Raw genomic sequence first — 13,276 nt, 5'->3', positions numbered from 1 at the left:
CCTTGCTGCCCAGCTAAGCACCCTATGAAACTGATACCTAGACAAAGCAGTGCCACACTGATGTACCAAAAACTTGCCACCCTCACCAGATACACCTTTTGCTGACACGACCAGATCCCTTAGGTGAAGTGCTCCATAGAAACCAGTACAATTGCTGCCCAAAACAATTGCACCTCATAAACTCATTTACATGCAGACCCCAATACTTCCACTAAACACATCAAACACGAACAGTTATAGGCTCCCTAGTATCAGCATTCTCTATAACCACGCTTGACCAACCTTTCAACACTTGCCGGGAAAGAAACAAATTAGAACGATACGGCCATCTATAAAGCTTACCAAAGAAGGCCAGAGCAGATAAGCAACTCTGCATGGTTCCCCTTTTAACACCCCTTTCTCAGCGAAGCAAGCTACCTCAACAAAGTTTCCTGCATACAGTTGTCAGGTGAAATCGTCACTGACACAAAACTGTTCCCACTCACTCCAATGATGCACATATGACCACCACATAAAAGGGGCAAAAGAAGCCTGAATTAGGGGCAAGAGAGACTGCCAACTGCCAGAAAAAAGATGAGCAAGGAATACTATCAGCCCTTGCTTCGGGAGTAAACTGTCTAAAGCGGTCCCATTGAAAATAAGATAAGGTATCTGCCAAACTTTCTTAGTGACAGGAGCAGGCTGTGCCTTGAAACCAATATTAAACTCCAAAAAATGTAGAACCAGATGTCTGACGTATTGTACAACTACAGGGGAGGAGGGGGAAAATGGTTGACAAACAGTCATGCCACAACTCAACATCCATCGTAACATTTAACATGACCAGATAGTAGAAGGTAATAGATACATAAAGGCTAAGCTCCATTTTGTGACATTCCAATCTTAAACCAATAACCAGAACTGAATATTGACCACAATAAAGACAGACATAGAGCTGGATGAAAGACCATGTCAAGGTCACATTTATTTATTAAAAAATATAAACATGAACTAAGACTCTCTAAGTCAATTCACAACATCTGGCGGCATCTGAGTCCCTAGCAAAACCCCATGCAGCTAGAGGTCAGGGTTGGTTTTAGGTATAGGTTTATCCTAGCGATATTGCGCTCACATCAATTGTCATAGACGTCCTAGGGGACCTTCATTAAGCAGATCCATGGTGTGGGGCACCCCCAGGGTGTGACCTGGGGACATCACCCCATCCATTAGCCCTACTATTACCCCTAAAGATCCTGCACTCAAAAATTGGGCCATAACCTCCTGCTGCTAGGAGATAAAAGTATTCAAACAGCAAGAGAGGCGCCATATCTGTGTATCAATAAAGGCTAGATATCAATATGATGCTGTGAATACAGGGTACTCACATTCATGAAGAGTACCCTAGTGTGCTGGTAGGTGCAGGCTAGTTATTAAGCAGTTAACCAGCTGGCTGTACTGGCGCTCTCACACAGGATCAAAGAATACAAGTGGTGATGTTACTCGCTTCCACAAGGTAGCAAAAGGCTCATAGAGGATTCAAGTTTAAATGGTTGAAGTTAAAAGTCATTTATTGCACATCTTAATCGACAGATAAAAACATAAACAATGAACCATAAAAATAAGCTTAAAAACAAATAAAATTGCAACGTGTTTCTCGGCGCTAACGCCGTTTCATCAGGCATATCAAACAGTCATTGAAATCCACTTAAATAGTGAGAAGCTACCAATCTGTGTGAGTCACTCCCCTCATTGGGAGTTTAATACAGGCCAATAGTTAACCTTCGTCCTGGTGGGTGTATAGAAAAAACACGTGTGTGTGTGTATTATTATAAAGGATATAATGAGCCTAGGTATTCAGGATATATCACCCTCGGGTCAATGAACATGTGATTTACACTGTACCTAAACAATCCGCATGAATGATATGTCAAGCACTATTATATAAACAATGTACCTCATATCAGCAAGAAAACTTACTAGTTATGGAACGATGAGACTATACTATTTAATACAAACTAACAAACAAATAACAAATCGAAATGAAAACCCTACGTACCCAAACAAACTCAGTTATTGCGGCTATCCTTTGTCCTTTCTTTAGGGGTTTATATATTTATAAATCAAAAGAGAGAAGTGTTCAACCTGGGAACGAACAATAGCATAATAGCTTCTTCTATGGCTAGTTTCCACCCAAGAAGCAGCCTCTTTTTGCTCAACTTGTGCCTTTCACAGAGAAGAACTTTCCTGAAGCATATCAGTCTGATCCTGACTTAACAGTAAAGTCCAGCCCTGAAATACCAGGCAGTCCCTCTCTGAACTAGAGAAACAGCAGAACCCCAGACGTACGTTTCGGCCTATTGTGGGCCTCATCAGTGAGGTGCAGCCATATCCCTCCAGGCACACTGAGCAACTGGTCCACGTCTGGATTCCTGCATCACACTTAGGGAGACTTCCCTAAGTGTCATAATTTGCATTAATAAAAAGAGAGAAGCGCTCAACCTGAGAATGAACAATATCATAATAGCTTGTTCTATGGCTAGTTACCACCCAAGAAGCAGCCTCTTTTTGCTCAACATGTGCCTTTTACAGAGAATAACTTTCTTGAAGCATATCAGTCTGATCCTGACTTAACAGTACAGTCCAGCCCCGAAATACCAGGCAATCCCTCTCTGAACGAGAGAAACAGCAAAACCCCAGAAGTATGTTTCAGCCTATTGTGGGCCTCGTCAGTGAGGTGCAGCCATATCCCTCTAGGCACACTGTAACGCTCGTGGGATACTCCTCTATCAGACCAAACTTGGTCAGTAGTCTGGTTATCCTTGCGTTGAGCCGGAATGATAGAGAATATCTGAGAGCAGAGAAAGTTAGTGAGATGAGGAAGATGGCACTCAACACAGGCAGGACAGTCCCCAGCGGCAACAGCAGAGCAGTCCTAGGGCACACCACTAGAATGGTCAGACAGGCAGGGTTTGGCAATAGTAAAGCAGTACAAAGATAAACCACTAGAAGGGTCAGGCAGGCAGGGTTTGGCAACAGCAAAGCAGTCCAGCAGATTAAGGTTTAAGGCAGGTAGAGTAGTCAGACAGGCAGGTTCAGCAACAGTAATCAATCCAACAGATTAAAGGTTAAGGCAGGTTCAGTAGTGAGAATGATCTGTCACACTCAGGAGCACACAAAGTAACACCTATACTTGGGCAGTGACAGATCGTCAGTGTAACATTTAAATAGGCGCAGGATTCGCGCCACTGAGCTCCGACCGGCATCAGGAGCGTGCAGCGATGATGTCAGCACCGCACACATCCTGAGCCAACACTGCCCATGGCAATGAGCAGGGAAGGAGACGCCGCGCCCCTAGCAACGGCTAGAGCAGTGTGGTGTAACATAGCCCCCCTCTCAAGGGATCCCTCCGGGAACCAGAGTCGGCTTGAAAGGATGAGCAGCATGGAATATGGAGACCAGATATGGAGCATGCACATCACGGGCAGGAACCCAGGAACGATCTGCCACAGAGTAACCCTTCCAATGTATTAGATACTGCAGTTGTCTGCGCCTGTATCTGGAGTCCAGAATTTTAGCTACCTGATATTCGGGGTCACCATGGACCAAGGGTGGAAGAGTAGCTGGGTATATCTGTTCTTGATGTAAGGTTTAAGTAGAGAGATGTGGAAGACTAGAAGACTGGATGTATGCGCAGGGTCTTTGGCAAGGCCACTTTATAGGCAACAGGAGACTGTCGTTTCAGGACCTTGTAAGGACTGATAAACCTAGGCCCCAATTTGTGACAGGGTTGACGTAGACGAATATGTCGACTAGATTTCCAAACACGTTCACCCACTGGAATGGCACGTACAGAAGCCCTATGACGATCAGCAAACTTCTTATATCTAGAGACAGCTGAGAGCGAATATGTTGCCAATAAGTGGTGAGTCCAGTGACGTGTCAGTCTACGTCAGGGACCTCAGTGGACTGAGCTGAAAGAGGGAAGACACGAGGTTGATACCCTGCTGCGGCTTGAAACGGAGAACATCGAAAAGAAGAGTGCCAATAAGTGTTTCTTGCCAGCTCAGCTATGGGTAGCAACTCAGACCAGTTGGTATAACGAGCATTGACAAAGGCTCTAAGGTAAGCTTCAAGATCCTTGTTTGTTCTCTCAGTTAGTCCATTGGTCTGAGGATGGTAGCTAGACTACAAGGAAACAGTGGTTCCAATCAACTTACAAAAGGCTCTCCAGAAGGCAGAGATGAACTGTGGACCTCTGTCGGAAACCATATTCACAGGAATGCCATGAAGTCATACCACATGCAAGAGAAAAAGGAATCATAATTTTTGAGCAGAAGGCAGTTTGGTTAGGGGTACAAAGTGAGCCAGTCTGGAAAAGCAGTCCACGACAACCCAGATAACTGTATGGTGGTCAGAAGAAGAAAGGTCCACAATGAAGTCCATTGTTATGTGTGTCCATGGTTGTTTGGGAATGGACAATGGTTGGAGCAAGCCAAGAGGCAAGGATCGGGGAGTTTTGTTGGAAGCACAAGTTGTGCAGGCTTTCACATAATCCTGAGCGTCAGACTTCATAGTAGGCCACCAAACATGTTGGGAAAGATGCTTGAAAGTCCTAGTCGAACCAGGATGTCCTGAGAGTTTACTATCATGAGCCCAGGCTAGCACAAAGATATGTAGGTTAAGAGGTACAAAAAAGATATCGGAGGCCATGGGGGCACCAGGAGGTTTACTAGACTGAGCACATTGCAATCTTTGCAGAAGGGTGGTATTGAGTTGAGCAACCACACAGGAGGGGGGTATGATGTGTTCAATAGGAACTTCTGAGGAATCACTTGAGTGAGGGAACTGACGGGAAAGGCATCCGCCTTCTTGTTCTTGGTCCCAGGAAGATAAGAGACCACAAAGTTAAAATGGGAAAAGAACAAGGCCCACCTGGCCTGTCGAGGATTGTGTCGATGAGCAGTCTCTAGGTAAGTCAGATTCTTGTGGTCAGTGAGAATCTGAATAGGATTGGTGGTGCCTTCTAACTAATGATGTCATTCAGTCAAGGCCATCTTAATGGCTAAGAGTTCACAATTACCCACACCATAGTTCCTCTCAGCAGGAGTAAAGCGTTTAGAGAAAAAGGCTACAGGGTGTGACTTGGAAGTCAAAGGGTCCCTTTGGGTAAGAACTGCTCCAGCCCCTATCTCGGAGGCATCAACCTCTAAAGTGAACTGTAGGTCAAGATCGGGATGGCGGAGCACAGGAGCTTAACAGAAAGCCTTTTTCAGACAAGAGAAGGCATTTATGGCCAATGTTTACAGTCTTTGTTTCATTTTGTCAATTCAGTGAGTGTTTGAGAAAAGTTCTTTATAAATTTGCGGTAATAATTGGAGAATCCCAAGAACCTCTGCAATTCCTTTATAGAGGTAGGTTGTAGCCATTCTAGTACTGTGGTGAGTTTAGCAGGATCCATGGCAAAACCCTCCTTCGAGATTACATAACCAAGGAACTTGATCTGCACTTGATTAAACACACACTTTTCTAGCTTGGCTACCAAAGAATTATCTCTGAGATGAAGAAGCACCTGTCTCACGTGCCTATGATGCTCCTCTAACGTGGAAGAGAAAACAAGGATGTCGTCCAGATAAACGATGACTGTGCGGTTGAGGAGGTCATGGAAGACATCGTTGACAAATGCCTGGAAGACTGCAGGGGTGTTACATAGCCCAAAGGGCATTACAACGTATTTGTAATGCCCAGATCTTGTGTTAAAGGTGGTCTTCCATTCGTGGCCTGGAAAGATACAAATCAGATTGTATGCCCCACGTAAGTCCAGTTTGGTGAAGAAGCGAGGATCCTGGAGTGAGTCATACAGTTCTGTGATCAATGGTATGGGATAGCAATTCTTGATGGTTATGTTGTTCAAGGCCATGTAGTCAATGCAGGGTCTGAGCCCACCATCCTTCTTACTGACAAAAAAGAAGCTTGCCCCAGCAGGAGAGGAGGAAGGGCGAATGAAACCTTTAGCTAGGTTCTCTTGGATGTACTCCTCCATGGATTTGTTTTCAGCTTTGGAGAGTGGATAAGTCCTCTCTTTAGGAAGTGGGGCTCCGGGAAAGAAGTCAACCTTGCAATCATAAGGACGGTGGGGTGGCAGCACGTCGCTGCTTTTTTCTCAAACACATCTGCAAAGTCCGTGTATACTGAAGGAAGGTTTGAAGGAGTCTGTATACTGGCTATGGGAATATGGGGCAGAGGAATGACTTTAGCAAGGCAGTAGTGGAAACAGGAGGTACCCAAGGAGGCCAGTTGTCCTTTAGCCAAGTCGAACTGTGGATTGTGTACTCGATGCCAAGGAAGACCAAGGATGACAGGCTGTGCTGTGGAATGAATGACCTCAAACTGTAGCTGTTCAGTGTGGAGGACTCCCACAGTCAGGGCTGACTCAAAATGGATCACGCAAGAACCAAGGGGGGTGCCATCCAGGGTAGTTATTTTGATACAATCGGCTAGATTTAGAGTTTGGCGTTAGCCGTCAAAACCAGCGTTAGAGGCTCCTAACGCTGGTTTTAGGCTACCGCTGGTATTAAGAGTCAGTCAGGAAAGGGTCTAACGCTCACTTTGCAGCCGCGACTTTTCCATACCGCAGATCCCCCTACGCCATTTGCGTATCCTATCTTTTCAATGGGATCTTTCTAACGCCGGTATTTAGAGTCTTGGCTGAAGTGAGCGTTAGAAATCTAACAACAAAACTCCAGCCGCAGAAAAAAAGTTTCTGGGCTAACGCCGGTTCATAAAGCTCTTAACTACTGTGCTCTAAAGTACACTAACACCCATAAACTACCTATGTACCCCTAAACCGAGGCCCCCCACATTGCTGCCACTCTAATAAAAAATTTTAACCCCTAATCTGCCGACTGCACACCGCCGCAACCTACGTTATCCCTATGTACCCCTAATCTGCTGCCCCTAACACCGCCGACCCCTATATTATATTTATTAACCCCTAATCTGCCGCCCCCAATGTCGCCTCCACCTACCTACAATTATTAACCCCTAATCTGCAGACAGTACCTCACCACCACTATAATAAATGTATTAACCCCTAATCCGCCTCACTCCCGCCTCGATAACCCTATAATAAATAGTATTAACCCCTAATCTGCCCTCCCTAACATCGCCGACACCTAACTTCAAGTATTAACCCCTAATCTACTGACTGGACTTCACCACTACTCTAATAAATTTATTAACCCCTAAAGCTAAGTCTAACCCTAACACCCCCCTAAATTAAATATAATTTAAATCTAACGAAATAAATTAACTCTTATTAAATAAATTATTCCTATTTAAAGCTAAATACTTACCTGTAAAATAAACCCTAATATAGCTACAATATAAATTATAATTATATTGTAGCTATTTTAGGGTTTATATTTATTTTACAGGCAACTTTGTATTTATTTTAACCAGGTACAATAGCTATTAAATAGTTAATAACTATTTAATAGCTACCTAGTTAAAATAATTACAAAATTACCTGCAAAATAAATCCTAACCTAAGTTACAATTAAACCTAACACTACACTATCAATAAATTAATTAAATAAAATACCTACAATTATCTACAATTAAACCTAACACTACACTATCAATAAATAAATTAAATAAAATACCTACAATTATCTACAATTAAACCTAACACTACACTATCAATAAATAAATTAAATAAAATACCTACAAATAAATACAATTAAATAAACTAACTAAAGTACAAAAAATAAAAAAAGCTAAGTTACAAAAAATAAAAAAATTAATTACAAACATAATAAAAATATTACAACAATTGTAAGCTAATTACACCTACTCTAAGCCCCCTAATAAAATAACAAAGCCCCCCAAAGTAAAAAAATGCCCTACCCTATTCTAAAATTAAAATAGAAAAGCTCTTTTACCTTACCAGCCCTTAAAAGGGCCTTTTGCGGGGCATACCCCAAAGAATTCAGCTCTTTTGCCTGTAAAAAAAAACATACAATACCCCCCCCCCAACATTACAACCCACCACCCACATACCCCTAATATAACCCAAACCCCCCTTAAATAAACCTAACACTAAGTCCCTGAAGATCTTCCTACCTTGTCTTCACCATGCCAGGTATCACCGATCGCTCCAGGATCCAAAATCTTCATGCAAGCCCAAGCGGGGGCTGGTGATCCATCATCCGGCTGAAGTCTTCTATCAAGCGACGGCTGAAGAGGTCCAGAAGAGGCTCCAAAGTCTTCCTCCTATCCGGGCAGAAGAGTAGATCCGGACCGGCAACCATCTTCTTCCAAGCGGTCACAAACGGCTCCATGTTGAAGACCTCCGGCGCGGATCCATCTTCTTCTTGCGACGTCCTAAGTCCGAATGAAGGTTCCTTTAAATGACGTCATCCAAGATGGCGTCCCTCGAATTCTGATTAGCTGATAGGATTCTATCAGCCAATCGCAATTAAGGTAGGGAAAATCTGATTGGCTGGATTCCATCAGCCAATCAGATTTTTCCTACCTTAATTCCGATTGGCTGATAGAATCCTATCAGCTAATCGGAATTCGAGGGACACCATCTTGGATGACGTCATTTAAAGGAACCTTCATTCGGACTTAGGACGTCGCAAGAAGAGGATGGATCCGCGCCGGAGGTCTTCAACATGGAGCCGCTTGTCACCGCTTTGAAGAAGATGGTTGCCGGTCCGGATCTACTCTTCTGCCCGGATAGCATTAAGACTTTGGAGCCTCTTCTGGACCTCTTCAGCCATCGCTTGATAGAAGACTTCAGCCGGATGATGGATCTCCAGCCCCCGCTTGGGCTTGGATGAAGATTTTGGAGCCTGGAGCGATCGGTGATACCTGGCATGGTGAAGACAAGGTAGGAAGATCTTCAGGGGCTTAGTGTTAGGTTTATTTAAGGGGGGTTTGGGTTAGATTAGGGGTATGTGGGTGGTGGGTTGTAATGTTGGGGGGGGGTATTGTATGTTTTTTTTTTACAGGTAAAAGAGCTGAATTCTTTGGGGTATGCCCCACAAAAGGCCCTTTTAAGGGCTGGTAAAGTAAAAGAGCTTTTCTATTTTAATTTTAGAATAGGGTAGGGCATTTTTTTTATTTTGGGGGGCTTTGTTATTTTATTAGGGGGCTTAGAGTAGGTGTAATTAGTTTAAAATTGTTGTAATATTTTTATTATGTTTGTAATTATTTTTTTTATTTTTTGTAACTTAGCTTTTTTTTTTTTTTTTACTTTAGTTAGTTTATTTAATTGTATTTATTTGTAGGTATTTTATTTAATTTATTTATTGATAGTGTAGTGTTAGGTTTAATTGTAGATAATTAGGTATTTTATTTAATTAATTTATTGCTAGTGTAGTGTTAGGTTTAATTGTAACTTAGGTTAGGATTTATTTTACAGGTAATTTTGTAATTATTTTAACTAGGTAGCTATTAAATAGTTCTTAACTATTTAATATCTATTGTACCAGGTTAAAATAAATACAAAGTTGCCTGTAAAATAAATATAAATCCTAAAATAGCTACAATATAATTATTTTTTATATTGTAGCTATATTAGGGTTTATTTTAAGGTAAGTATTTAGCTTTAAATAGGAATAATTTATTTAATAAGAGTTAATTTATTTTGTTAGATTTAAATTATATTTAATTTAAGGGGGTGTTAGGGTTAGGGTTAGACTTAGCTTTAGGGGTTAAAAAATGTATTAGAGTAGCGGTGAGGTACGGTCGGCAGATTAGGGGTTAATAATTGTAGGTAGGTGGAGGCGACATTGTGGGGGGGCAGATTAGGGGTTAATAAATATAATATAGGGGTCGGCGGTGTTAGGGGCAGCAGATTAGGGGTACATAGGGATAATGTAGGTTGCGGCGGTGTACGGAGCGGCAGATTAGGGGTTAATAATAATATGCAGGGGTCAGCGATAGCGGGGGCGGCAGATTAGAGGTTAATACGTGTAAGGTTAGGGGTGTTTAGACTCGGGGTACATGTTAGGGTGTAAGGTGCAGACTTAGGAAGTGTTTCCCCAAAGGAAACAATGGGGCTGCGTTAGGAGCTTAACGCTGCTTTTTTGCAGGTGTTAGGTTTTTTTTCAGCTCAAACTGCCCCATTGTTTCCTATGGGAGAATCGTGCATGAGCACGTTTTTTAAGCTGGCCGCGTCCGTAAGCACCGCTGGTATCGAGAGTTGCAGTGGCGGTAAATTATGCTCTACGCTCCTTTTTTGGAGCCTAACGCACTGAAAACGCAGCCATTCTGTGAACTCTAAATACCAGCGGTATTTAAAAGGTGCGGGGAAAAAAAAGCATGCGTTAGCTACGCGGGTTGTTACCGACAAAACTCTAAATCTAGCCGAATGTCTCTTCTGCAGAAGAGGCAAACCAGCTTGAATCCTTAAACGGTGATCCAGGAAGTCTCCCGCTGCCCCAGAAATTCAGAATCAATGAAGGCTTGAGTATGGATAGTATTCTGAAGGAAGGTAAGGGTAACGGGTACCAAGATCCGAGAGGAGTGAGGGGATATAGTAGAGATCATGCTTAGAGGTACCCCAGTGTTATCCCCTAAGCATTGGCTTTTCCCGGCCGAATGTCACAGTCCTTTAGTTGGTGGGTGTTAGATCCACAATAAAAACATAGTCTCAGTCTCCTTCTTCTCTGCCTTTCAGACTCCAAGGGTTTGAAGGAGGACAGATCCATGGGTTCCTCTACTGAGGTAACTGGAGCTGCTGAAGGGGTAGCAGATGTTGCCAAAACTGGGTGAATAGGAGGACGGGAGGGAAGGACCCTCCTTGTTCTGTCTCTCTCAGCTTGTCTTTCCTGGAAGCGATAGTCCAAGTTGATACAAAGCGCTATAAAGTCAACCAAAGAAGAATCACGATCACAATAAGTGAGTTCATCTTGATGCATTCATGGAGACCCCGCCTAAAGGCTGCCTTGAGAGCACTGCCATCCCAAATGGTTTCAAGTGCCAAGGTGCGGAGCTCGATGGCAAATTGTGCCACAGTTTTATTGCCCTGGCGGAGATCCAGGAGAGAATATTCCGCAGCAGAGGTATGGCCACAAGTCCCAAACACAGAAGATAAAGCAGAAATTAACTCATCAGCATCATGCAGGAGTGTAGCATTCTGTTTCAAAAGGGGAGAGACCCAGGCTAGGGCCTTGTCCTTTAGCAAGGAAATGATAAATGTGACCCTTGACTGATGAGACTGAAAGGTGTGAGGGTTGTTGCGGAAGTGCAGCCTGCATTGGTTTAGAAAGCCCCTGCAGTCAGTAGTACCTTCATTCTTGTCAGGCAAGGGTATCCAGGGTATACTTTCAGAAGCAGAGGAAGAAGTCACAGTACTAGGGCTGATCAGGCAGCAACAGGAACGGCATCCCTTGCTGCAACTAGTAAGGAGAGTTGAGTGGTAATAGCCTCTAGCTTGGAATTCATATTCTGCAACTGTGTGGTATGGGTTCCCAACATCTGTCCCTGAAGATAAACAGCTCGTGCAAGCTCATCTGGCTGCATGGCCCAAGTATAATGTAACGATCGTGGGATACTCCTCTATCAGACCAAACTTGGCCAGTAGTCTTGTTATCCTGGCGTCGAGCCGGAATGATAGGGAATATCCCAGACCAGAGAATGTTAGTGAGATGAGGAAGGCGGCACTCACCACAGGCAGGACAGTCACAAGCGGCAACAGCAGAGCAGTCTGAGGGCACACCCCTAGAATGGTCAGGCAGGCAGGGTTTGGCAACAGCAAAGCAGTCCAAGGATAAACCACTAGAATGGTCAGGTAGGCAGGGTTTGGAAACAGCAAAGCAGTCCAAGGATAAATCACTAGAATGGTCAGGCAGGCAGGGTTTGACAACAGCAAAGCAGTCCAAGGATAAACCACCAGAATGGTCAGGCAGGGTTTGACAACAGCAAAGCAGTCCAGCAGATTAAGGGTTAAGGCAGGTAGAATAGTCAGACAGGCCGGTTCAGCAACAGAAATCAATCCAGCAGATTAAGGGTTAAGGCAGGTTCAGTAGTCAGACAGGCAGGTTCAGCAACAATAATCAATAATAGGCAGTTAGAAAGAATGATCTGTCACACCCAGGAGCACACAAATTAACACCTATACATGGGCAGTGACAGATCGTCATTGTAACATTTAAATAGGCACAGGATTCGCACAACTGAGCGTGCGGCAATGACGTCAGCACCACACGCATCCTGAGCCAACACTGCCCCTGGCAATGAGCAGGGAAGGAGACGTTGTGCTCCTAGCAATGGCTAGAGCGGCACGGCATGACACACACTGAGCAAAGGGTCCATGTCTGGATTCCCGCATCACACTTAGGGAGACTTCCCTAAGTGTCATAATTTGCATAAATAAAAAGAGAGAAGCGCTCAACCTGGGAACAATCAATAGCAAAATAGCTTGTTCTATGGCTAGTTACCAACCAAGAAGCAGCCTCTTTTTGCTCAACATGTGCCTTTCACAGAGAAGAACTTTCCTGAAGCATATCAGTCTGATCCTGACTTAACAGTACAGTCCAGCCCCAAAATACCAGGCAATCCCTCTCTGAACGAGAGAAACAGCAAAACCACAGACGTACGTTTCGGCCTATTGTGGGCCTCGTCAATGAGGTGCAGCCATATCCCTCTAGGCACACTGAGCAACGGGTCTACGTCTGGATTCCCACATCATACTTAGGGAGACTTCCCTAAGTGTCATCATTTGCATAAATAAAAAGAGAGAAGCGCTCAACCTGGGAATGAACAATAGCATAATAGCTTGTTCTATGGCTAGTTACCACCCAAGAAGCAGCCTCTTTTTGCTCAACATGTGCGTTTCACAGAGAAGAACTTTCCTGAAGCATATCAGTCTGATCCTGACTTAACAGTACAGTCCAGCCCCAAAATACCAGGCAATCCCTCTCTGAACGAGAGAAACAGCAAAACCACAGACGTACGTTTCGGCCTATTGTGGGCCTCGTCAATGAGGTGCAGCCATATCCCTCTAGGCACACTGAGCAACGGGTCTACGTCTGGATTCCCACATCATACTTAGGGAGACTTCCCTAAGTGTCATAATTTGCATAAATAAAAAGAGAGAAGCGCTCAACCTGGGAACGAACAATAGCATAATAGCTTGTTCTATGGCTAGTTACCACCCAAGAAGCAGCCTCTTTTTGCTCAACATGTGCCTTTCACAGAGAACTTTCCTGAAGCCTATCAGTCTGATCCTGACTTCACAGTACAGTCCAGCCCCGAAATACCAGGCAATCCCTCTCTGAACGAGAGA

Source organism: Bombina bombina, chromosome 11 (genome assembly GCF_027579735.1).
Source record: "Bombina bombina isolate aBomBom1 chromosome 11, aBomBom1.pri, whole genome shotgun sequence".
Taxonomy (NCBI): domain Eukaryota; kingdom Metazoa; phylum Chordata; class Amphibia; order Anura; family Bombinatoridae; genus Bombina; species Bombina bombina.
This window is presented reverse-complemented; position numbering follows the sequence as displayed.